The sequence below is a fragment of the Podarcis muralis genome, chromosome 16 (assembly GCF_964188315.1).
Source record: "Podarcis muralis chromosome 16, rPodMur119.hap1.1, whole genome shotgun sequence".
Lineage (NCBI taxonomy): Eukaryota > Metazoa > Chordata > Lepidosauria > Squamata > Lacertidae > Podarcis > Podarcis muralis.
The window spans coordinates 13,036,309-13,064,149 of record NC_135670.1 but is presented as its reverse complement, the minus strand read 5'-3'; the positions used below and the strand labels follow the sequence as shown (position 1 = coordinate 13,064,149).

The 27,841-nt window shown below is 46.4% G+C and overlaps 1 non-coding gene across 1 annotated transcript; it reads left to right on the top strand.

The window, feature by feature from the left end:
- Positions 1–18,987: 18,987 nt before the first annotated feature.
- TRNAR-UCU (transfer RNA arginine (anticodon UCU)) lies at positions 18,988–19,061 on the top strand. Its single transcript has one exon. It is a non-coding gene; the product is annotated as a tRNA-Arg (tRNA).
- The last annotated feature ends 8,780 nt before the right edge of the window (positions 19,062–27,841 follow it).

Genomic DNA, 27,841 nt, shown 5'->3' with positions numbered 1-27,841 from the left:
GTCCTCTAGTGGCTATGGTGGCTCATTTACCAGAAGTAATGTGTTTAGTATTAACTTTGGAAGAGTATACCCAATTGTGACCAACTAAACCTCCTATTTTGCTCCTCTAGGAGGCTTAGTTTCATCAGAATCAAGCTCATAGTTCAACTATGGCTCTGGCTCCCAAAGGTGGCATTGATGGCGGCCAACTTGGATGACTTTGAGAGATGATGAGACCAACTCATGGCTATCAATGGCTAAGCAAAGGCAGCAAACAAACAGGAAATGCAACTGGAAATTCAACATTAAAGCACTTCCTGCTCAGGGACTTCCTGTTCTGGGTTCTTTAAAGCTACCATTGCTCTTTGGAGCTTGCATGACAATTTAGATCTTGCTTGTTTCATCGGGAATAGCAGCAGATGTGCACAGAGCATTCCCCCCCCCCCAGCTCCCATGTCAATCCCTCAAATGTCAGTTTCTGTGGAAGCACCCTTGACGTCTTTTTAAAGAAGGAGCTAACCTTCTTACAGCAGGGAGGGGGAAACTGTGTCTTTTTCTCCCTGAAAGAAATTAATCAGGTTTCTTTAGTCTTTCATGGCTGAATTTTTAACACATCTCCAAGTCTGAAATATGTTATCATTTTTTTATTAAGCGCATTAATATCCAAAGTACCCTCACCACTGGCCGGGATAATATAATATTTTAATTAAACTTTTATGGTGTTCATTTCAAGACAGATGCTAAGTGCAGCTGTTCAGGGTTGAAGCAACTTCTCTTTCCTTTTACCTGGATAATGTTTGGAAAGAAGGAGGCCTGTCAGTGCAGTCCTTCTGCTGAAGTAAATGCCACATTGACCCAAAGTCTGGCAAAGGGGTGGGGAGCTTTTCCAACCAGAGGGCCACATTACCTTCTAGGCAATGTTCCCAGGGCCACGTTCTAGTGCTGGGCAGGGCCAGGGGGTTACAGGGGGTGGTCATGTACTGGGGCCCAAACCACCAGACTCTTTCATTTTACAAAAAAGATGTCACTCAGAAATCTATTAAAAAGTTAGAAAGCAAAAAGTAGAAGCAACGCTTAAGATACTGAAAGGTGGGCAGACCAACAAATGTAAACTGTGCCTTTTTACAGTTAGAAGAGATTTGCACCACAGTTAGAGATCCGTCTCTCTGTCCTCTATCCAGGCAAGAAAGTGGCATGATCCGGGTTCAAGGATATACCCTAGCCAGGCAAAAATACTTAAGGAGAGTGGAAGGCAGCGCCTGAGGAAGGATGTGGCTCAGGAAGGGGTGTGGCCTGGACAGGCCTGGAAGACCACATGTTTGGTTCCATGGCTGGGTTGTCTTTGATGTAGGTATTATTATTATTATCATTATTATTATTACTACTAATACTATTACTACTACTACTAGTAGTAGTAGTACTACTACCATCTACCAAGGCAGACAAATGCAAATGATGATTGTTGTTGTTGTTGTTGCTGCTGCTGTTAAGAAGTGTATTTGTATCCCACCTCTTTCTCCAAGGAGCTCAATGTGGCATGCATTGTTCTCCCCCTCCTCATTTAATTCCCACAACAACCCTGTGAGTTGGGTTAGGTTGAGAGGCAGTGGCTGGCCCAAGCTTCATGCCCAAGGGGGGATTTGAACCCTGGTCTCCCAGGTCCTAGTCCAACACTCTAAGCACTACGCCATGTTGGTAATACAGAACTAGATGGATTGGCTCAGTGTAGGGCACCTTCCTACCCATTTCCACCCACCTCTCTATTTTGTTTTATGCCACATTGTCCAAAGCCCCCCACCCTGGAGAAAGAAATCTAGAACCTGTCAGGAGTGCAGGGAAGGGGGAGATCATTTTGATCACGCAAAGGCCTGGGGAAATGGCCACATCTTCCCTATCCATTCATCCATTCCCAGGTGCCAATGCCCCTCTTACCTGGCGTATTTATTTAACATGCCCACATAAATCAGTTCCCCGGATCCCAAATGAATCAGTACCTGTGGGGGAGCTGGCCAGGGAGGGCCGGTGACTTTGCCAAGTCCCTGAAATAAACCTGTCATTCCTCGGGAAGTGCTGGCTCTCGATTGATCGCCGGCGTCTTAAGGGTTCCTTTGCTGCTTCTGCCACTGCCATCTTTCTTTTCTTAACTTACTGTTTTCAATTACACAACGAAGACCCAGAAGACAGGGGAAGGCAAGCATCTTTGCTCAACCCCAGAGAAACGACGAGGGGAGAAGGAGGATTAGCCAAGGCCAGAAGCCTCACCGCCAGCGGAAGGGAGGGGAAAGTTTGTCTAGGCAAATTTGATCAAGGGCTCTCCAAAGAACGGAGGATTATTATTTTTAAATTATTCATTATTTCTATGGCGCCATCAGTGCGAGGGAGACTCTGCTGTGCAATATAGGCAGGACCCAATCCCAATCCCATCTCAGGCTGGAATAGATGCACCACAGGGATGAGCCAATGGGCAGCTGTCAAGGAGTAAGGCTTAGGCCCCCTGGTTTACCACCACTTGGCGACTGCAACGTCAACCAGCTTAACCATCAGCTGATGACGGCAACATCAAGTGATGGCTTGCATATGTGTGGATTTTGTTGTTGTTGTTGTTGTTGTTGTTTAGTCGTTTAGTCATGTCCGACTCTTCGTGACCCCATGGACCAGAGCACATCAGGCACTCCTGTCTTCCACTGCCTCCCACAGTTTGGTCAGACTCATGTTTGTAGCTTCGAGAACACTGTCCAACCATCTCGTCCTCTGCCGTCCCCTTCTCCTTGTGCCCTCCATCTTTCCCAACATCAGGGTCTTTTCCAGGAAGTCTTCTCTTCTCATGAGGTGGCCAAAGTATTGGAGCCTCAGCTTCACGATCTGTCCTTCCAGTGAGCACTCAGGGCTGATTTCCTTCAGAATGGATAGGTTTGATCTTCTTGCAGTCCACGGGACTCTCAAGAGTCTCCTCCAGCACCATAATTCATGCCAAAAATGACTCCACATACGAAGACTTCCCCACGCCCCACCCGCAAAATTTCTCTGATGAAAACAGAGACATCTTATTCCAGAATGATGATGATGATGATGATGATGATGATGATGATGATTTTATTATTCATACCCCACCCATCTGACTGGGTTTTCCCCAGCCACTCTGGGCGGCTTCCAACATACATAAAAACGTAATAAAACATTAAACATTAAAAAATCTCCCCTATACAGGGTTGCCTTCAGATGTCTTTGAAAGGTTGTATAGCTACTTGGCTCGGGGGTCACATAACTCCATACCCTCCAACATTTCTCCAGTGAAAATAGGGACTTCCTAAGGTTAAACCACAGAGCCTAGGGCTTGCTGAGAAGAAGGTCAGTGGTTCGAATCCCCATGACGGGGTGAGCTCCTGTTGTTCGGTCTCAGCTCCTGCCAACCACACGGTGCAAGTAGATAAATAGGTACCGCTCCGGCGGGAAGGTAAATGGCATTTCCGTGTGCTGCTCTGGTTCGCCAGAAGCGGCTTAGTCATGCTGGCCACATGACCCGGAAGCTGTACGCTGGCTCCCTCGGCCAATAAAGCGAGATGAGTGCCGCAACCCCAGAGTTGGCCACGACTGGACCTAATGGTCAGGGGTCCCTTTACCTTTAAGGAAAAGCAGGACGTTCTGGGATCAAATCAGAAACCGGGATGTCTTCTGAAAATTCCAGAACTGTCCCTGGAAAAGAGGGATGCTTGGTGAGTCTGCTGCCTCCCTTTGACTACCCACACCCCCCAAATGGCACTGCTTTCCCATGGAAAGTCCACGGTCTTGGCTTTCCAAAACAGGCTCAATTATTCAGAGCAAGCATGTGCAACTCGACTTAATTGGCACCATCCCTTCTGAGGGCAGACTTTGGCTGCCTGGCAGGGGGAGGAGGGGGTGGGCACACAGTGCCTGGGCACAGACGCCGCGGCCCCCCACTTCCCTCTAAATTCCGACACCGTCAACGTTTTGTTTATCAGTCTCAGATGAAAAAGCCAACAGCAAGCTCGTCCGGGGAGAAAGGCGAAGGGGGGGAGAGAGAGAGAAAAGACGGAGGAAAGGCTATTAAGCGGCATTAACCGTATCTAATTAAACCTTTTCCGTGCATTCGTTTGGCGATTACGAGACCCTTAGAAAAGAGCGAATGGGAAGGGAAAGGGCAGGGAATGGTGCCAAAGCCAGCGCTTTGCAAGAGGCAAAGAAGAAAGAGGGGGTTTTTTTCCCCCTCTTTGCCTTCCACCCGCCCTTTCTTTTCTCCAAACAGCGATTCGTTCCCCTCCCTTTTTTCCTGATGGATAATCTTGCTAAATATTTGCTAAAGGGAGAGCAGATTCACACAAGCCCCCCCTCACCCCCAACCATGCTGCCCCCCCCACCCAGGGCACCTCACAAGGCACACGCCGCTTGTTCAATTATTTACTGACTTTGCCCGCCGCGCAGAGAGCGCGCTGGGAATGCAAAAGAAAGCGAGTCCTTTCTCTCTCTTTAACGTTTCATTGTAAGGCGAAGTCACAGCAGTGACAGGAGATGGGTGCAGGCATATATATATATATATATATATATATATATATATATATATATGGATGGATTGGGCTTCTGAAGATGGAAGGGGGGAGGGGGAGAAAGAGAAAGGCAGAGGCTCCTCGCCGTGTGATAAATAGAGCTGTCACTATACTTGGTGATTATCACATCTAAGGAAGGCCTTCCCCTGACCTTACTCCAAACAGGAGGAGAAGATGTCCCAGTTCCTTAATGCTGGGAACCAAGGCCTTGCCCTCCCCGTCGGCATGCTTGCGTCAGGAAGATGCTCTTCCGTACGGCTGGTGGAAATCGGTGCCGAAATAATTAAGGCTTGTCTCTGGTACAGGCAAGGCCTGGCGTCACGGCCAACGTTGAGCTCAGTCCTTGCGCAGGCTGACATGGAGTCATGTCTGGCCTACGTTGCAAATGGATTGGGAGGGTCTTGGGGACGCGGGGGGAAGTTTGGTTTGGTTCGCAGCTTGTTTTTACCTTATTTGTTTATTTATTTAGAGCACTTACCCTGCCCTTCAGCCAAAACAGTCTCCCATAGTGGCTTTGTTATTGTTGTTTAGTCGTTTAGTCATGTCCGACTCTTCGTGACCCCATGGACCAGAGCATGCCAGGCACTCCTGTCTTCCACTGCCTCCCGCAGTTTGGCCCAGAGTGGCTTACATACAAGCAAAACAAGGCAAAAATTACCCACAGGCTTACAATTGGGGGGACGGACGGACATGACACACAAGGAAAGGGTGACAGGGAGGGAAGAGGAATTTTTAAAGAACCTTCTCCGATTTATGCCTCCTGACGCAAAGCGTGAACTGAAACGTAGTTGGCCTTCAGAATTCACGCTCCTCCGAATTTTGCAATGCGAGTTCTCCTGCCAAACAAAGCGTACAAAAATGTGTGCCGTTGGATGACATGTGCATGTTAAGGGAAACTGCTTGCAAAGGTCTATATATTGCATTGTTCTTATTCCATCTCCTCAGATTACGAGAGAGGAGATTCTGGCTAAACACCAGGAAGGACTTAGAGATGTTTGACGGTGGAATGGACTCCCTCAGAAGCCACACTTGAACAAAGGGCCTCATGGGATGTCCAGAGGAAGCTGGTCCATTGGGGCAAATGGGGCAGCGCCCTCTGTCAGCCCCCACCTGCCTATCTTCATACATGTGACCCACCTGGGGAGTGGCCTTGAGTATCAGCTTCTCCTCCTCTCTGTTGTCCCTTGTAAAACTCAAGAGGGAATGGCAAGGGAAAGGGCAGCTCTGGCTCCAGTTTCCTTTTAGGATCCTCACCCTCTGCCTTACTGGTATCAATGTGCACCAACTTCTGCTGGGTGAAACCCCTGAGTTTTTACCCCTTTGACCTGCTGGGTTTAGCCTTCCGCAGACCTGACACACTTATTTCGAATGGAAAAGCTTGTCTATTTATTTATTTTTTTTAAAAAGCACCATTAATGAGAATAAATGAGGTGGAAACTGCAGGTTTTAGCCTTGCCAAGCGGATCAGAGCATCTCCATCACCTCGCTAATGCACTATGAGGAACTTAATTAAGACATCTTCATGTAGCAAGACTGAATGGGGATCTTCTTCCTAATCCCCCAGAGATTTAATATTTCTTCTGCCCAACCCTTGATTTCACATGGTGGGGAAGTGACTTAAAGCAAAATTGGGAGTGCATTCTCCTTCAGGGGAGACATCCCAGGAATATCTCACCAAATCTCAGCTTCTTATCTGTTGCAGAAAAGCCCCTAAATCAGGCATCCCTGGCAGGGTGGCCTCCAGGTCTTGTTGGACTCCTATCACCATCAGCCCCACTCATTGGCTATGCTTGCCGGGGCTGATGGGAGTTGGAGTCCTGCAGTACCCGGAGGGCACCATTGTCTATGCCTGTCCTAGCCATTCTGATGTTGTCCCCCACTCACCAAGATCCATGCAGCCTTATTTATGTACATATTCCAAATGCACAGGCCTGTGTTTTGATTCATTTCCTTCTCGGTTATATCTGACTCTGTTTTTTTAAAAACAGATAAATCAAATAAAATGTTTACTTTGTTAACTACATGGTTCCTTGGCGAAATTTCTTTGTGAATCAGGAAGACTTTGGGTTGGGTTCCACTGGAAGAAACAAAGCAAGCTAGGTGCGTCCCTCTGCTGCCATCTAGTGGCCATTCTTCACCATGCTGTGACAATGCACTTCAAAACTCTGCATGGAGGAGATAGAAGATTGGCCCCTTCGGGACACCTTACTGGGGGACCCAAGGGACTGAACACTATCCTCCAAGCACCAGCTTCTGGAGTCCACCTTCAAAGCAAGAGTGGAATCACTGTGGCCGTGTGCTCCTGATCCTGAGCTCATCCAGCCACCCAAGAAGACCACCATGGCTGATGGTATCAAAAGTTGCTGAGAGATCAAGGAGTATCAACAAGGTCACATTCCTCCTGTCTTCTGGCACAGATCATACAGGGCTTCCCTGGACATTTCTGTGGCAGAACCAGGCCTGAATCCCAAATGAAATGTCAAAATGAAGATAGGGAAATACTCAAGTCAGTGGGCCAAACAATAGCTTGTCCCTTGAGCCTCCCTCCAGGCCAGCAGGGGGCGCTATCAGGGTTCAAGGATACATTCCTGCCAGGCAAAAACTCTTAAGGAGAGCGAAGCAGGAGCGGCGAGGGGTGTGGCCTGCGGAGAGTCTTGAGGACCAGCTGGATAAATTTTGTGATTCCCAGTAGCTTATCTTTGGAGGCATAACAGTAGTGATAAAGAAGAGACTTATTCAGAGACAGTTCTCTTATTTATCACACCACGACTCAGTTTTCACCTTTGGCTGCTACATTCCGCAGCCCACACGCAGCTTACAGATTGGTGAGTATCTTTATTTTGAATATTCTGTTTCACCTTTCCCCCCTCTAAAGTTCAGTTCTCTGCATTTGCAGAATGTAATGATGATGATGATGATGATGATGATGATGTTCTCATGAAAATCATCAAGCAACTGTGTGCAAATGTAGAATCTCAGAACCACAGAGTTGTAGAGTTGGTTTGTTGTTGTTTAGTTGTTTAGTCGTGTCCGCCTCTTTGTGACCCCCTGGACCAGAGCAAGCCAGGCACTCCTGTCTTCCACTGCCTCCCACTGTTTGGTCAAGCTCATGCTGGTAGCTTCGAGAACACTATCCAACCATCTCGTCCTCTGTCGTCCCCTTCTCCTTGTGCCCTCCATCTTTCCCAACATCAGGGTCTTTTCCAGGGAGTCTTCTCTTCTCATGAGGTGGCCAAAGTACTGGAGCCTCAGCTTCAGGATCTGTCCTTCCAGTGAGCACTCAGGGCTGATTTCCTTAAGAATGGATGTGTTTGATCTTCTTGCAGTCCATGGGACTCTCAAAAATCATCTAGTCCAACCCCCTGCAATGCAGGACTCACAGTGAAAGAATCCCTGGCAGGTGCCCATCAAACCTCAGTTTAAAAACCTCCAACAAAGGAGAGTCCACCACCTTCTGAGGGAATCCGTTCCACTGATGAACCGCTCTGCCGGAAAGGTATTCCTAATGTTTAGTCCAAACTTCCTGGCTTGCAGTTTTCTCTCCTTCCTTGGAAGTTGGGGGTGGGGTGGGGGGCATCTGTCAGGGATTCTTTAGCTATGATTCCTTTATTGCAGGAGGTTGGACTAGATGGCCCTTGGGATCCCTTCCTGCTCAACCATTCTGGTTCTGTGATTCATACACACACACACACACACACACACACACACACACACACACATTTTTATTGGTTTTTTAACATATCAGTTCCAACAATCATATAACATAACTTCTTTTCTTATACAGTGTTTTAGACTTCCGTCAACACCTCTGGTGATTTTTTCGTTCTTTATCACGTATTCCGCATTTCTTAATTTCTCTATTACTCTTCATTATCATTAACTAATAATTCTCCTCATAGTCTTTCTTGCAATATTTCAAACAGTCCTCCTTACAAAACTTCTTGCAATCCTACTAGCGTAATCTCTTCATTACAGTTACTTTTCAAATAGCTCATATATTTACTGCAGTCTTCTAAGAATCTCTTAGTCCTGCAGGTTTCGAATCCTTCCTGTTAATTTGTCTAATTCTGCATAGCCCATCCATTTCATCTGGTTCTGTGATTCTTCAAGGGTCCTAGCCTGGCCGCTCAGGGTTCTCTATGCGTCGCACGTTGTCCTTCCCCGTCTCCTGATTAGCCAAGCCTAACCTTTACAAATCAGGGCACGTCTTCCCTGCACCGCCCGCCCACCGCCCGCTAACTCTCACAAGCACAGCCCTCTCTAATCGCCCACTTCATTTGAAGTGGTCAGAGAAGTCCTCTACCTTCGCTTACGTCCCTTGAAAGAGGATGAATTATCTCTCTCCTTTTCCCTCTCCTCCTCTGCCTTCCTCTTCTCTCTCTCTCTCTCTCTCTCTCTATATATATATATATATATATACAGCACATTGATTCTCACTTCCTTGTGTTCCCCTCTCCAGTGTCACAGTCTGGTTCAGCATTTTGCAGAGCCTGCTGCGTGAAATGTGAGGGTTTGTAGGCACGGCAGGAGGAGCAAACCATTTCTAGAACAGCCGGCAAGAAAGCCTGAGGCCGTCTGCTTAAGCACTTGGTGGGAGGCGGAGTGGAGAATTGAAGGAGAACCTGACCGCAATAGACATTAAGTTTGCCACTTCCTCCTCCATCCCCCCCCACCCCACCCAGAGACAGATGTTCTGTTCCTTTAGGAACTGCATGATAGGCAGAAATGCAAACACCCTGGCTTTTCCTCAGCGGGGAGATGCAGGGGTGACAGAGCAGCTGCGCCGGTTGGGTTTCTGCCTTGCATGCAGCTGCTGAGAGAAATGGGGCTTCTCCTGAGAAGGGAAAAGGGACGCCTGGCAGCTTGAGGAACGGATATAAAATCTGTGCACAGCTGCAGAGCTTGAGTGCAAGATGTGAACCGCCCTGAGACCTCCAGGTATAGGGTGGCATATAAATTCAATTAATAATAATATGAATAATAATATATGTGAAAGTGTGTGCAAGCTGAGAGACTGTAGCTCAGCGATAGAACATCTTCTTTGTGTAAGTTGTTTCATCATCATCAAACCTTTATTGGCATCACATGGAAACATTCAGAATACATCCAGAATAAATAGGCCAGTGCAATCTCCTCGCCATTTCAACAGTACAGTCATTTGCCAAAGGGAAGAAGAGGCGAGCAATCTATTTCATCTCTGTGGGTCTCCAGCAAGGGCAGGATCCTGTAGCGTACTTCGGCGACAAAAAATCAAATAGAGGAACTTAGCTACTGTCTTGGTGAGTTCCTGTGCAAGTTGTTGCCTTGCAGAGTTCAGCTCCTTCCCCAGGTCTCTGGAACAAGGATGGGGAACCTCAGGCCCAGGGGCACAAATCTGCCCCTCCAGGTTTCTCCGGCTGGTCCTCAGGACTCTCCACAGGCCACGGCCCTCACCACTCCTGCTTCACACCCTCCTTGAGCGTTTTTGCCTGGCTGGAATGTGTCTTTGAAGTCTGATAGCACCTACTGCTGGTCCGGAGGGAGGATCCAGCGAGGTCTGTGAGCAGGAGTAGAAAAGCAAGCCTACTGTACAAAGGTGAAATTCGCAATCTTTGCTTCGTTCACTTTTGCTTCTTGGCCTTCCAACCACAGTCATGATTGCGTGGCGAGTTCCCGCCTCCCCCTCAGAAATAAAGACACGAGACACAAGAATTCGAGTTAATGGGTCAAATTAGGCCACAACTTTATTAATTGCAGGAATTGAGCGGTATTGGCTTAGGCATTGGTCCTATCAACTAACCAGCTTCAGCCCGCTTGCTTGAAGACTGGTAAGGGTTAACCACCAGTAGGGGGAGTCCCGCTGATGCACATCAACTAGGAGCTCCCCCGGGGTCACTGCTCGGGGGCGTGCCGTGGGCCCACACCTCCATAGGCTTAGGACAAAGCCACGCCCCCCGGAATCCTTTACCGGACTACCCTTTGTTTTGGGGGAAGGTGATGGCGCTTCCTTCCCCCCCTTCATCTGCATAATAATAGCCCTACCAATGCCTAACCGCCAATGCCGAGAAGTTGTGACAATTTGCTACAAGGTAGGCGAAAACCAAGTGGTTGCTGCCAATCTGCCAAATGGAAAAATTCCTACCAGGCCCCTTGACGACGACCAACCGAAGTCCAAAGCTGATCAGCTGAGGCACAAGAAAGAGGAAGCTCCTCGGCCGCGCCAGCCATAAATAGAGCCGGCCAGGCCTCCCAGGCCAGCCGATTGGTGACGCGTCCGAGGATTCTCCTGGTATCGCAGAGGCTGAAAGCCAGCCCCTGCGTGTGTGGGGAGGGGCGTGAAGCCCGCAACCCCACCTCCTCCCTAGCTCGGAAGTGGCTTTGCCCCCAGAACTCTCCCTGGACCACACCCGTTGCTAGCAAAGTAATTTAAATACTGTAATACAGACTGCGCAAACCAAACAAAGCCAGGGTATAACTGAGGAGAGTAGAACAGAGGAGAATGTTTCTTCAGCTGAAAAAGGTTCCCTGCCCTAGATGGTGAATTTCCAAAGGGATGGCTAGGTGCATCTTGTCTTCAGTGCGCACATGTATAAAGGCAGGTGCATGGACACTAAGGTGCTGTGATGTTTCGCATGTTGCTGTCGCCATTCTGAACTGACAAGAGCACCCTGCAAAGTCACCGTGTCTTTCAAGATAACTCAAATGAAACAGAGCTATCTGGATTCATTTCAATCCAGCTTCCGGGCACCAAAACTGCCTTGACCATCCTGATTGAGGACCTTTGTTATTATAATAATTGTTTAATTTATACCCCGCCCATCTGGCTGAGTTGCCCCTGCCACTCTGGGCAGCTTCCAACACATATAAAAACATAATAAAATTTCAAACATTAAAAACTTCCCTGTACGGGGCTGCCTTCAGGTGTCTTCTAACAGTTGGGTAGTTCCTTGTGTCCTTGACATCTGGTGGGAGGGCATTCCATAGGGCGGCTGCCATTGCTGAAAAGGCCCTTGGTTCCCTGTAGCTTCACTTCTCACAGCGAGAGAACCGCCAGAAGGCCCTCGGAGCTGGACTTCAGTGTCCGGGCTGAACGATGGGGGTGGAGACGCTCCTTCAGGTATATAGGGGCAGTGATGTTTAGGGCTTTAAAGGTCAGCACCAACTCTTTGAATTGTCTTATCTCTATTCCTATCTATGGGCCCATGTTTCTTTCATGAATGGATTTTGTTTTGAGCTGTTTTTAATGCTGCATTTTATATTTCTGTAGCCTACCCTGGGGCCTTCTGTTGAAGGGTGGGTAGTAGTAGTCATACAGTGGTACCTCGGGTTACATACGTTTCAGGATACATACGCTTCAGGCTACAGACTCCGCTAACCCAGAAATAGTACCTCGGGTTAAGAACTTTGCTTCAGGATGAGAACAGAAATCGCACGGCAGCAGCACGGCAGCAGCAGGAGGCCCCATTAGCTAAAGTGGTACCTCAGGTTAAGAACAGTTTCAGGTTAAGAACGGACCTCCGGAGTGAATTAAGTACTTAACCTGAGGTACCACTGTAGTAACAACAACAACAATAATAACAGCCACCATGGCTAGTAACCACTGACAGCCTTGTCTTCCGTGAATTTTTCTAAACCACTTTAATAGCCCTCCAATTTGGCATCCTTCCCCACATCTCCAACTGGGCTAGGCGGGCTTTTGCTGGTGGGAGTTAAGAAAACCAACTAATGAGAGCATTTTTTGCAGCTATTGTTCTTGTTTTAAAGATACTTTAAAAGCAAGCGGTTATATTTATCATGCTTGGGCAGAAAAGCTTCCACACTTCACCCAGACATTGCCCTCTTGTAAAAGCTTTAATTGCAGCCGTGCCTTGGTGGAGATAAGCAGGCCGGAGTCACCCCCACCTCTGGTTCCCATGGCAACGGCTCCATAGTGATGCTCTGAGAGCGGGCTGGCCTGCAGAGACCTCCCTCCAACACCCACAGTGTGGGAAAGTAGAGCGAGAGAGGAATGAGAGAGGTGGACAAGCCCCGGAGTGTGACCAGCTGAGATACAAATAACTCAAGAGCGGCAAGGCTCATGGTGGCTAAAAATTGGAAGGTGGCAAGCACAAACTTATGCCCACTCGACCACTTCGATCAGCAGAATGGCCCTGTTGCAGCTGCCACATAAAACCCATTCCACATTTGTAAGCACTTGATATTTTAGGGTTGGCAGCACCTATGCTTTGGAACTCCCTGCCTCATGATAATAACGAAGTGCCTTCACTGTACTTCTTTCGACACCTGCTAAAAAACATTCTTGTTTAGACAAGCCAATTGATATGAGGTTGTTGTTTTTTATCCATTGTTATTTTAACATTTTGAAAGTTTGAAATTATGGTTGCTTGTTTCTTAGCAATGATATTATCGTTTTATCTTTTTCATAAACTGCTTTGAGGTTCGTTTGGGGGATTTTTTACACGCAAACGTTATAAAGATTTTATGAAATAAATAGCAGACGAAATCCTAGGCACCAACTCTTATAGGGCTGAGGTGTCTTCTGTTTGGATGGGGCTAAGCCCTCCAATCTTGAGGGGCCAGGCCTCGTGGCAGCGGTGGCAGGCCTCACCGGGGCTCGCAGTGGTGGTGCTCACCAGGCCTTGCAGTGGCAGCCAGCCTCGCTGGGCCTCACAGCCACCGTGGCCTCCCGCTATTGGCCTCCTCCTGATGCACATCACAGAATGTGTGTGATGCTCCCCCCACCGCAATGTTGGGCACTACTCAACTCAGTGCCTTTGGACGGTATCAAGAAGGAGGTTAGCACTGATAAGAATAGCACTGCTGGATAATTATTATTATTATTATTATTATTATTATTATTATTATTATTACCCCGCCCACCTGGCTGGGTTTCCCCGGCCACTCTGGGCAGCTCCAAACAGAATATTAATAATATTGATAATATGAATATTAATAATATGAATAATACAGAGGTAACTCGGGTTACGAACTTAATTCGTTCCGGAGGTCCGTTCTTAACCCAAAATCGTCCTGAGGCACGCTTTCACTAATGGGGCCTCCTGCTGCCACCGTGCCACCAGCGCACTATTTCTGTTCTCATCCTGGGGAAAAGTTTGTAACCCGAGGTACTACTTCCGGGTTAGCGGAGTTTGTGACCTGGGGTGTTTGTAACCCGAGGTACCACTGTATTAAAGTGATAAAATACCAAACATTAAAAACTTCCCTAAACAGGGCTGCCTTCGGATGTCTTCCAAAAGTCAGATAGCTGTTTATTTCCTTGACATCAGATGGGAGGGTGCCACTACCGAGAAGGCTCTCTGCCTGGTTCACAACGGTCCATTTAGTCCACCATCCACTTCTCACAGCTGCCAGCCAGAGGCCTCTGAGAAGCTTGCCAGCAGGACCTGACTGCTACAGCAACTGGAAAAGCAAAAGCAAATTGCTCCTGGCAGTAGAGGTAGAATGGAGAAACTCCCATGTTCTGTGCAGGCTATGAGAAAAGGAACGCAGACTGGCCTATTTCATTTCATTCCATTCCATTTCTGCAGTTTGGAACCCTTTTATTAGATTTGCAACCAACAAGGTATATGGATGCAGAAGCATGCATGGCTCACGCACCCAAACCAAGAGATGGGCAAATCTGTCTATTTCTGTTTCTCTTGGTTTCTCACTTTTCCAGCCTTAGGTTCAGTGCTCCACATTCCTTCACCACTTTACAATTCCCTCCCCACAAGTCCTCATGAAAATTTATCAGCATTTCGGCACAACTCGCTGCAAATAGCCTTTTTTTTTTTTTGCAAGCAGTTTCCCCTAACATAATGCGTTTTATAGGTTACTTTCCCTAATACATGGGTTTTGTGCACACATTCCCCCTAATATGCATGTTTTTGTATGCATGACTTGGCTGGGAAAATTACACCACAAAATTCAGAGCAGTGCGAATTTCTAAGGATAGTGTGTTTCAGTCTGCATATTATTTCAGAAAGCTGGAATTAGGAAGGTTCCCATTAAAATCCTAACTGAACCGAATTTCCCCTCCATCTCTACTCTCAACTCTGGATCAAATATGGTGAGATGTTCTGAACTTCTCTTCAAACTCAGGAAAAATATACATATATAACAGCCACATGGGCCCATGTACAGGACTCAATCTGCTTATTTGACTTCTGTAGTAAGGATTCTTGCATTCTTCCTTATTTGATTGGTATCCAACTAAGTTCTCCTTAGAGCAGACCTGTTGAAATTAATGGGTCTGCCACATTGGTTGGTTTTTAATGACTCTGCTTTAAGTAGGACCAAAATTAGATGCAACCCTTATTTTTACTGTATCTGTTTGAAAATATAAAATTATTCCTAGACTCATGGAGCTGCAGAGTTGGATGGGACCCCAAGGGTTATCTAGTCCAACCCACAGCAATGCAGGAATCACAGCTCAAGAATTCCTGACAGCTATAATCAGTCCTGTAATTCAGAGTAGACCCATTGATATTAATGACGATGGTCCATTAATTTCACTTGGTCTCTTCTGAGTAGAACTTAGCTGGATTCAGTCAAAAGGCCATGAAGGCTTCCACATTTCAGAAGGATAGGTGCAGTATTTTTTTCCCCCTGCAAAGGCAGCCATTACAATTTGGGGGTGGGTAAAAGAAAAAGAAAAAAGAAAGATTCGCTTTATCTCCCTCCGTGTTTCGTGGGAAATTGGTGTGAAAATTGCAGGCACAAGAGAAGTTCCAAATAGCAGACAAATTGGTCCAAGGGCTTTTGTACTAGGCACCGTTCAAGTAGAGATGGACATTGGAAGAACTAAAAGGGATTTGCCTTTTGGATAAAACCGTTCCATCGGATTACAACCTAGATGTATCAGTCTCTTTCCCCTGCTGCACTTTCTGGCTTCTTCCTTAAGCTAGGAGACATAGCTCCCCCAAAGCACTGAGATTGGACTGCCATACATACGGGAATCCAGGAATTGGGCTGCAAAATGGTATCTGGGAGGATTTTTGCATCAAAATGTCCAGGGAAACGTATGTCAAATAGAGCAAATTTTCCAGGAAAAGCTCAACAACTTTGACCAAAAAACATAATAATAATAATAATTTATTACTTATACCTCGCATATCTGGCTGAGTTTCCCCAGCCACTCTGGACAGCTTCCAATAAAATATTAAAATACAATGGTCTATTAAACATTTAAAGCTTCCCTTAATAGGGCTGCCTTCAGATGTCTTCTAAAAGTTTGGTAGTTTTTTTCCTCTGACATCTGGTGGGAGGGCGTTCTACAGGGCTGGTGCCACTACTGAGCAGCCCCTCTGCCTGGTTCCCTGTAACTTGGCTTCTCGCAGTGAGGGAACCACCAGAAGGCCCTCACAGCTGGACCTCAGTGTCCGGGCTGAATGATGGGGGTGGAGACGCTCTTTCGGGTATACTGGGCCGAGGCTGTTTAGGGCTTTAAAGGTCAGCACCAACACTTTGAATTGTGCTTGGAAATGTACTGGGAGCCAATGTAGATCTTTCAAGACTGGTGTTATGTGGTCTCGGCGGCTGCTCCCAGTCACCAGTCTAGCTACCGCAAACATGTTTTGGGAATATGGCAACCCTAGCACAGGTAAATCATTTCCTCTTATTACAAGCTAGGTCTATCAGTCATAAGAGAGCTCATCCTCTGTGCCTTCTTCCCATTCTTGGGTTTGCCCTCCTTACCCCTATAATCTCAGACTGTCATTATAACATTATGCTAAGGGCAGAGGTATTGCTTTTGCTTTCAGCAGATGCTTGTCTGTAGTCATTTTTTAAATGTCCGCATCACCGGGGTGCCATGAAGTGCTTCAGAGGTCCCACGTTGACTCATGCCACTGTCTGGAGATCTCACTTCAAGTTTGACAAGCTCAAAATATCTCAGAGGCCTCCTGCTTCCCCTTAGGATTTGGGATTTATTTGAATTTGAGGCACATGCCTAATCATTGAGAATTTAAACCTATGAATTTCCATCCAGATATTTTTAAACCACAGATTAATGTGGAAATGAGATGGAATGGACTTATGAAAGGACATATGGAAAGAGACAGAGGCTGGAAGTAGATCCATCCATCACTAGATCACCAGACTTGCATCAATCAACAGGCAGTGAGCAACAGTCTGAACCAACTGAAGTGCTCATGAGAGCCCAGCAGGGGGTGAGGAATGAATGGTTTTTTAAAAGTGAGTTAATCTATATAATCTGGTGAGTTCCCTGCCTACCTAATCTCCCTCGCAATATTTGACATTGAAGAATTTGGCAACAGTGGGGGCACTGAGTGCCAAGACTCAGATTCACCATGCAAATATTTTTGCAAAAGAGGACACCTCTGCCATCATTAGAAGGAAGTTTTCCAGATCTACTGCAGGTATGAGTGAGGGTATGGGAGGACTTCCAGAAAGCGTGGAATGAGACGTGGTTGCAGTGAGGTCTACAGCTGGCATGTGGCCTCTTAGGGCCCACAGAGAATCTTAGAATTGTAGGGCTGAAAGGGAACCCCAAGGGCCGTCCAACCCCCTGCAATGCAAGGGTCACAACTAAAGAATCCCTGAAAAATGGCCATCCAGCCTCTGCTTAAAAACCTCCAATGAAGGTTGAGTCCACCACATAGAGATTAGGATGAATTAGAGGTTTGTCATATTGGAGGCAAGTGGCCTTTCTAATTCCTTTAGAAAATCCTCATGGGACCCTCTATTCTCACTGGAGGAAAGAATCACAGAATCCTAGAACTGTGGAGTTGGAAGAGACCCCAGGGGTCTTCTCCTCCAACCCCATGCAATGCAAGGATCATAGCTAAATTACAGTCAAAACAAAAAAAAATTCCTTCCAGTAGCACTTTAAAGACCAACTAAGTTGGTTCTTGGTATGAGCTTTCGTGTGCATGCACACTTCTTCAGATACACAGGATCTGTGTATCTGAAGTATCTGAAGAATACTGTGTATCTGTGTATCTGAAGAAGTGTGCATGCACACGAAAGCTCATACCAAGAACTAACTTAGTTGGTCTTTAAGGTGCTACTGGAAGGAATTTTTTTTGTTTTGACTATGGCAGACCAACACGGCTACCTATCTGTAACTGACCTTATCAAAGGAAACTTCAAAATGAGACTTCATTGTGTAACTGGGGCCGCCCCTAACATTAGCCAGAGGTGATCGTATCACATAGTTAACATATCAATATTAGCATTCTTCAGTTATCAGTTATGGCTGTTGTGAATGACCATTAGTTACTTTGCATAGATTTACGCTTAAACACAGTGGTGGCACATTATACTTTTGGAATTCGGTTCCACCCAGCCTCACCATTTACAGTTCTTTACTCCACACAGACCCCTGAACTCTTCTGCAGCATCTGATGAAGAGGAAGACTCTAGACCAGGTTTCCTTACACTCTAGAAAGAAGCTGCAGAATCATGGCATGACGACTGGAAAAAAGCCCCCCCCCCACACACACACACACAAACACAACAAAAACCCTTAAATTCACATAACAAAAACATAGAGACATCAGAATTTTCAAATGTAGAGGGTCCATAGCTTGGCTTTTGAAAAATTGGAGTCTGCAATGCTTAGCTAATTAGGAGCCACTGTCTCAGTGCAGTGATTCCCAACTGGTGGTCCATGGACCCCAGGGTGTCTATGTAACTCACCCGGGTGGGTCTGTAGCACCATTCACATAAGTAAAACTACCATATCAGAATTTTCAAAAGTTAGGGGGTGCATGGCTTGGTCCTTAGCTAACTGGGAACCACTGGTCAAGATCATCCATGCCCCAAGGCCTATTCATGCCCCAGATTCACTGCCCATCTGAGTTAACAAAGTATTGGCCCTGTGCATAATTTTAGTTCATGTGCAGAAAAAGATGAGGACCAGTCTCCTGGAAGTGCAAGATGTAGACAAAAGCTATTGTGGCAAACCTGTGGGTTGTGTTTTTATACACACACACACACACACACACACACACCATTGCTCTTCTTTAACAAAACCAGAACGCTGTGGAAACTGCTTTTCGGCATCAGCTTATTTCCAGGCGGGGGCGGGGGGGGGATGCTGGCAGACGCACACACTCCCAGGATACAGCTGTTACATTCAAGCTCAGGCATCTTGCGCTGTCCGTGGTGCTGATATTCAGATGGACGCTGTCAACTAAACAGATATTTCAATCCCAGCTCCAGGTTTTTGCTGTCTCTTCTTCCCTTTGTGGTAGGAACAGAGATATCCGATGAATTATATATAGAATTTTTCCTCCCCTTCCCCCTCACCAAAGCAGAGGGTGGGGGGACGCTGAGAGGAACCTATTCGATCAGCAGAGGAAATGGGATCCCAGCTCCACGTTTTCACTCTGCCCCCTTCGACAAAGCTGTACAGAAATAGCAGGATGCTGGAATTGCTCGGCAGTGATGCAGAAGGTACGTGCTTTTTCAGTTCTGGTCCTGATGCTGAGCTCGTGGTGAGGTCTCTGTGGCGCAATGGACGAGCGCGCTGGACTTCTAATCCAGAGGTTCCGGGTTCGAGTCCCGGCAGAGATGGTCTCCAGGACAGGTGTCTTAATTTTTCGCTCATCTTCAAGTAAGGAATGCTAATTAATTATATTTCACTCCAGAGGGTTTCAAACGGAAAATGAACGGCTGTTCCTGAAATCCCTGGAGTCATGCATTCTGTTTCTGTCTCGTCCTCTATCACCAGATTCAAAATGCATGGTCTCTCCTTCCTTTGTATTTGTTTATTTTCTGTCTTGGAACACAGACCTCATTTTTTAATGTTATTTTTTTATGTTATTTTTTTTTATGACCTCATTCTGTCTTGGAACACAGACCTCATTTTTTTATGTTATTATTACCATATTATTGTTTCCTATGGTAAGCAGAACCCCTCCCTGTTAGTACTATAAACCTTGCAATGTACAGTATTTGGGGACAGATATTTTCTTTGCAGTGAAAAATGTGTTTTTCAAGGGTTCACCGATTCCGACCAGCTCAAGGCTTATCAGAAAGTCCTCAGAACCCCAGAAGAGACTCATTAACAGGTCTGTCGGATGGGTGCTTTACTTTCAAGTAGAGCTCAAACACTCTTCTCATCAGTAGGCTTTCCGGCAGCAGAATTTCGACACATAAATTATTAAAGCTGACAAAACATAAAATCCATAAGTTACACACGCACATAAAAGCCACTCTTCCATTTTATTCTCTACTCTCCAGAACTACCTTGTCACTGTTTATTTACATCCCCAGAAAACAGGCTACTGATGGCTATCAGCCACACTGGCTGTGGTCTCCCTCAACTATTGGAGGCAATGGGCCTCTGAAAACCAGTTCTTGTCCACTGCAAGTGAGGAGAGTAGCTACTGCCTTCACATCCTGCTTGTATACTTCCTAGAGGCACCTTACTGGCTACTGCAATTAGAATGGTAGACTTTTACTTGATCCAGCAGGGTGGTTCTTATGTTCTAACATCAACACACACACACACACACACACACACACACACAATCAGTTTCACTTTTCTGGGTACTTGCTAGGGGCTCTGCTTTTCAGCCGCCTCCTGCCTACTTCCCCATCCCTCCACATCAGTCCTGCTCCCTCACTGTGCCCCTGGCCTTTATGTACCTGTGGTGAGCATGACAAAAACATCAGACGAACTGCTATCACCCTACAACTCCACTGTCAGCCAGGGACGCGGACTTATAAAAAATATTGGGGGGGCCCGGGAAAGCTCATGAATAATAAATAAGCTCATGAATATGCAAATAAAGTGGCGCCGCCTCCTCGTGAGCGAATAGGGGAGAGCGTGCTGCGCCTATTAATCAGCTCCAAAGGAAATTGGGTGGAGCTTTTGCTCGGGAGGGAGGGCAGGAGGCATGCAGCCCGCCCCTCCCTGTGCATTTTGGGCTGGGGGAGGGGCGGCGATGGCGCTCTGCTGGAGGGGCGCCGGAGATTATTGGGGGGGCGGAGCCCCCCCAAACGAATTTTTGAGGGGGCTCGGGCCCCCTCAAGCCCCATGGAGTCGGCGCCTATGCTGTCAGCTCAGCCATGTTTACTTCCAGTTGGGCCACACAGAGGCTCATGCTAAAAGCAAGCTAAATAGAACATCCAGGTTCAGAAGTCGTGTACCTCTGACTACCAGTCACTCAGAACAGGCACCTTTATGCCCTTCTTGCAAACTTTATGGAGGCCTTCGATCTTGCCACTGTTGGAAATGGGTGCAGATAAGGATTTAGGCCAGTTGTTTTCAACCAGTGTGCTGTGGCACCCTTGGGTGCCTTGAATGATGGTCAGGTGTGCTGAGGGCAACACTGGCCTCTGTCCCTCTTTCCTTCCCTCCCTCCTCTGATGCCCTCTTGCATCTCTGCCTCCCAAGGCTTTCACACCTGTTTGCTGCAGCAGCTCTGGCTACAAGCTTCTAGAGCTGGTCGGGGGTGCTTCCCTGGCCCCTGTGGAGCAGTGTGAGGAGGCACTTCTCTATGGGGCAGGGTGGGGCAGCTCAGAGACCAGGTGCAGCAGCTGCGGCTACCCAGAGGACTCCCAAGGGGAGGGGAGAGGAGAGGGGGCTGAGGGAACACCCCACAAGGGAGGGTATTTGAAAAGGGTTGAGGGGCTGGTGGCTCTGGAGGCAAGGAGTGACGCAACTGGGCTCCTGAGCCCCACAGGGGAGCTGCAGAAAGAATGTAATTGGTCAAGGGAGCCATGGACCCAACAAGGTATTTAGGCAGTTCACACAAGGCAAAACCAACCACTGTCTACATCAGGGATGGGGAAGCTGTGGCCTTCCATATGTTGTTGGACTACAACTCCCACATCGCTCACCATTGGTCATGGATGACACCATAGACTCTTGGGTTGACTCCAAGAACATCCCAGGTGCCACAGGTTCCACAACACTGCTGAACAGTCTGCTTGACAAGATGAGCTCCAGTTGGCTGTTCATAGATCCTTCAGCCACTAATATCCCCTGCACCCCAACCGTATTCATGAGATTTATACCCCGTTGGCTTAGTTCAAAAATGCTCATGTTCCTACGTAGTGTGCTCAAGATATCAGCTTGTAGCCATGATCCAGAGGACAGCAGGTGCAAGAGAATCGTCCTCTTGCACTTACCCAAGCACTGATGCATGGAAGCTTGCACATAACCCTAGGAGCACATATGTGCAGAAACAGATGGATAGGATGTTTTCCCTCATCTTGCCCAAGGAAATGTCCCCAGTCAAACATTCCTTCTCTAATGTTGGCTTCTCATTTTTTCACAGGGATGGATTGCTACCTGCAGGGAACCAGGATCTTGATCTCCTCGTGACAGGTTAATCGTAGGTGTGCTGGTCCCGTGGGTTACCCGAGAGGCGAGGTCCAAGTCCGGTCCGTGGTCAAAGGTGCAACATGGAGGCAGTCCGTAGTAGCTGAAGCTGGGTACAGGGCAGGGAGTCAGGTGAAGTCAAGAACAGGCATGCAAGCAGGGAGCCAGGGCAGGGCAGGAAGGCAGGGTTCAGGCAGGATCTAGCAACAAACAATGTTGCTCCCGCAACTTGGGACTGGGGCTGGCCGGCTTTTATCTGCCCCAAGGCATATGGCGGCCCCGATCCTCTGGTGACTCGCCTCTCCTGGCCTGGAGGCGAGCACTCCTCCTGCGGGAACTTAGTTCCCTCCGCCTCTCTCCCCTAAGCCTCTGCAGCCCAGGAGAGGCTGGAGGGTTATCGGACCCAGAGGCAACCTCATCTTCCTCTGACGGGGCTGAGAATGGAGCACCTGCAAGCAATGGGTCCTCCATCCCCTCAGGAGCCAGAGCAGACTCGGCTGGTGCCGAGTTGGATCCAGCACAGGTGAGGACCCTTCAGGCTCATGCCCCAGCCCCGGCTCAGCTGGTTCTGGAGCCGGGGAATCCTGTGCAGGCTGCATCCAACTCCAAATCCCAGGCCATCACAATTGGTGCCCATCTGTCATGACCCTGGAGCCAAAGTTCTCATCTTTGGGGGATGAGGCTGAGGTCTCTGAAGCATAAGGGGAAGGATATGCAGGGTCAGTCCCAGAAGCACTCACAGTGTGCTTCTGGGGTGTTGCACTGCCACCCTCTGCCTTAGAGGACTTTGCTGCTGAAGAGCCAGGGAGACCTGAAACTGCCCTCTTTGTTACAGCAGAAGGTGACTGGAGAAGGTCCGATCCTTTAACCAAAGCAACATCTCGCAGAACAAGTGGTGGCAAAAGTTAGGTTGCACTTCCACTGCTGCCACTGCAGCTATATAAGGGCTTATCTTCAGCTTATTTCTTGCCAGAACAACTTCAGAGTTATGTGTTCCCCCAGAGCACAGCCTGAACCGCATCCCACATCAATACTGAACCTTGTCCCACCTTGCCTTATCTTACATCATGAAAGGGCCTTCAAATCATGGAATTGTCAGGTTGGGAGGTACCCCCAAGCATCGTCTAATCCAAAGCATCCATGACAGATGGCCACCCAACCTCTGTTTAAAAGCATCCGCTGAAGGATAGTCCACCGCTTTCCGAACAAGTCTGTTCCACTGACTTGCACCCTCATAAAGTTCTTCCTAATGTTTAGACAGGATCTCATTTCTTGTAATATGAACCCATTGATTCAGGTGCTACCCTCTGAAGCAGCAGGAAACAAGCTCTCTCCATCTCCCAAGATGATAAACGGTCTGGAAACTAAGCCTTATGAGGAAGGGTTGAGGGCACTGGGCATGTTTAGCCTGGAGAAGAGAAGACTGAGAGGTGATAGGATAGCCACCTTCAAATATCTGAAGATCTGAAATATCACATGGAAGATGGAGAAAACTTGGGTTTTTTCCACTCCTCTAGAGGGTATCAGTCAAATTAATGGATTCAAATTGCAAAAAAGGATATTCCAACTAAACTTTAGGAAGAACTTAGTGATGATGAGAGCGGTTTGACAGCGGAATGAGCCACCTCAAGTGGTGGACTCTCCTTCATTGAAGCTTTTTCAACAGAGGTTGGGTGGCTATTGAGTTGTGATTCCTGCATTTCAGGAGTTGCTCCTTGGGGTCCCTTGCAACTCTCTAATTATACGATTCTAATATCTTCCCCTTCTCCCAGCCCAAAAGGGCAAAGCTTCTCCTCCATTGCTATGCTACCAGATCACCCACATTCAACTGTTGTGGCCACAGTCTGATGACAGACATTGCACCATCAAAACGCCGTTGAACTCAACAGATGCATCACCTGATTTCTGAAATCTTCACAAACCCTTTAGAGATCACACCAGCTCAGCCCACCCACTCACTTACCAAGTCTATAGAGATAACATCTGCAAAATAACCCCTTATGAGACCTTCACCCAAATACACCTAATCTATTTTTCCTTCCTCTGTGGATGTGATCACAAGGCTCTCCTCCCAATCTTCTAATGACTTTGTTTACATGCCTGCCTCTGATTTCCCCAACGTGACCGCAAAGTTTGTTTGGCGTCGGAATAAAGTTTGTTGCAGTTTTAATGAGCACGCTGAGGTAGATAGATTAGATAGATAGATAGATAGATAGATAGATAGATAGATAGATAGATGATAGATAGATAGATAGATAGATAGATAGATAGATAGATAGATAGATGATAGATGGATATAGATGATAGATAGATAGATGATAGATAGATAGATAGATAGATAGATAGATGATAGATATAGATGATAGATGATAGATAGATAGATAGATAGATGATAGATAGATAGATAGATAGATAGATAGATAGATAGATAGATAGATGATAGATAGATAGATGATAGATGATAGATAGATAGATGATAGATAGATAGATATAGATAGATAGATAGATAGATAGATAGATAGATAGATAGATAGATAGATGATAGATAGATAGATAGATAGATATAGATAGATAGATAGATAGATAGATAGATAGATAGATAGATAGATAGATCTGGCATTGTCATCACCTCTGCTTACCAGGAAAGGAGGACATTTGCACATCTCCCTCAAAATGAGGAGCAGGGAGAAGTATACGCCAAAGAACTTCCACTCAAGCTAGAAAGTTAACATTCGGAACAAACGTAGCCTAAAGACACCCTGAAAACTAAGGAAGTCTAGAACTGGGTCACGCTGACACCTGCCCATCAAAAGGTGCAGGGCCCCCCCCCAAAAAAAAACCATTAACTTCCACACATGCTGGGAAGATGAAATTTATTGTGCACACACTGGCCTAATAATAATAATAATAATAATAATAATAATAATAATAATAATAATAATAATAACAACAACAACAACAACAACAACAACAACAACAACAACAACAACAATAATAATATACCCCGCCCATCTGGCTGGGCTTCCCCAGCCACTCTGGGTGGCTTCCAAAAAAATATTAAAATACTATAATATATCAAACATTAAAAGCTTCCCGAAACAGGGCTGCCTTCAGATGTCTTCTAAAAGCCTGATAGTTGTTGTTCTCTTTGACATCTGGTGGGAGGGTGTTCCACAGGGAAGGCGCCACTACCGAGAAGGCCCTCTGCCTGGTTCCCTGTAACTTGGCTTCTCACAGTGAGGGAACCGCCAGAAGGTCCTTGGTGCTGGACCTCAGAGTCTGGGTAGAACGATGGGGGTGGAGACGCTCCTTCAGATATACTGGACCAAGGCCGTTTAGTTTGATTGTTAAAGAAGTCTGGAACTGAGTGGATCTCAACATCCGTCCACCCCCCAAAACTTAGCCTACTTACACATAAAGTGAAAAGCTGAGATATGTTTTGGGGAGGCATAAAGCAACCTTAGCAAATCCTTTTGTACACAATCATAAAGGAGTCCAATAGATTCTGAATATTGTTTTATGTTGTGTAAGTCTTAATTTGAGGTCTGTTGGTATTGAGGCTAAAACTCTTTCCCACTGTCTGGGAAATATTGAAAGCTCCAATTCTTTATTCCAATCCAAGCACCTATCTGATTTCGCCTGGCAATTGATTCCAGGCTGCGAGAGCTGCAACACTAAAAATTCGCTCCGGTTCATGTTCCTCCTGTCCCAAAATGTACTGGTCCCAGTTCAAGTATGTCCTTTCACAAAACAAACTAGTTTAGCTCAAGTTCATCCAGATGAACTTCTTAGGTCCAAATATTATTATTGTTAGTATTATTATTATTGGGAGGGAATTGTCATTTCAAATGATAGAAGGTGCTTTGTTGAAATATAGAATCCACAGGTTCCATGGACAAGCAATAAGATGTCAACAGGAGAAGGTTTAAATTGCCCCCAATAAAATGAAATAAAGTTGATAAAGATGGATCTCATCAGAAAGATTTGTGAGGTGGGTGGATGTTTCTGATAACGGGTGGATCAATACAACCAGCACCTATGAAAGTTCTTCAAGAACTTCTGGCCAAATTTCATTTAGAATGTTTATCCCCTTACCTTCTTATGCCTCGTTAATTGCCTTTAGTTAATTACCCCAGAGGGAAGGAATGGAACTGTGATGGGACACATCCCTCATACCAGCCTGACGAGAACTAACTTCATATCCCCCTGTTCCCCACAAACAAGCCACTTGACACACAACTCCCAAGTGTTGATGATGAGAGTCCCACATCCTCCAGAGAAGAAGAGGAAGCAGCGAAAACAAATGCATTTAGGGAGGAAATCCCAGAACTGTTTGTTAAGTAACACTTTAGGGATACAACCAAAGATTCCATGGGGGGGAGGGAAGAGACCGGAGCTCAGCCAAACAGATCCATTTTAAAAAAACCAAAGCAGGTGTTGACATGGGGTTGTAGACAACTAAGTCCTACTCACACAAAACCCACTGGAATTGGCAAATCTAAGCTAGTCATGTCAATATACTTCAATGAGTTTCCCTGAGTTTACTGCAGTTTACTTCCCCGAGTTGGCGAGGCTCACTTGATAATGGCAAGAAATAAAGCCCAGTCCTGTAGAATACCCTGCCAATGGAGATTTAGCAGGCACCTTCTGTGCCAACTTTTAAACAGCTGCTGGATACATTTCGGTTCTGCCAGGTCTATGCAAGCAATTAAGAACACACCTTTCCACAATGGTTAGCTGATGTCTGTTTTAAACCGTTTTTTAATGGTTTTCAGTATATGGTTGTATATAGTTTTCAATATACAGTTTTATATATTTTTGTTTAATCAGCTTTTCTATTTTTTATGAAGTAGTGGTATATAAATATTTTTCTATAAATAAATACGTGATGGGTCTAAGTCGGGCTAGCCTTGGATACAACCCATGGCAGCTACACATCTCAATGTCAGCCCCAGCTGGCATGTCCAATAGGAATGATGGAAGCTGTAGTCCAACAACATCTGGAGGACACCAGGTTGGGGAAGGCAAGGTGGGTTGATGATCTGGCTCTCTGACTTCATATAATGCAATTGAGAGTCAATGGCAGAGCAGCTCTGGAACATAAGAAGAGGCCTGGATCAGACCCATCTACTCTAGCATCCTGTTTTCATGGTGGTCAACCACATGCCCTGGGGAGAAGCCCACAAGGAGGACCTGAGTGCAAGAGCACACTCCTGCCCTGAATTTCCCAGAAAGTGGTATTACTGCCTCCAAGAATAACAACAACTATTATTATTATTATTATTATTATTATTATTATTATTATTATTATTATTATTATTATTTATATGCCACCCAGCTGACTGAGTTGCCCCCAAACATTATGGGTGGCTTCTAATAAAATATTAAAAACACAATGGAGGTAAACATAGTTGCAATCAGTAGCCTTATCTCCATGAATTGGTCAAATCCCATTTTGAAGCTGTCCATGTTGGTGTTCTTCCTTGCGTCATGTGAGAGGTAATTCCATAGTTTAACTCGGTGTTGTGTGAAGATGCACTGCCCTACATCTATCCTAAATACCCCATCACTCAGCTTCTTGGTCACCAAGTTCTAATATTATATGAGAGAGAGAGAGAGAGAGAGAGAGAGAGAGAGAGAGAGAGAGAGAGAGAACCTTCCTGCCATCTCCAGTTAAAACAGCCTCAAGTGATAGAGTTGAATAAGACTTGTGGCCTTTGAGAGTCTCTGCCAATCCCTTTTCGGGGTGCACAGAGTGGATCCTAAGTAGAGCTGCTCAGTCATGGATACAGCTGCTCAACTGTCTCATTCCTTGAGTCAGAGCAACTGAATCTGTATCCACTGCTCATGTCCTGGTTCATGACTAAGGGCTTCCAGATTTCACAGTCCTGTCCCCGTTAGCATTTGCTGACCACCATGGGACTTTTTAGGGTTTGGGTTTGGGATGGGTTTTTAGAAGACGCCTATGCGTGAATTTGTTTTATGTGTGTAGATCAGTGCACACTGACCAATGCCCAGTCTT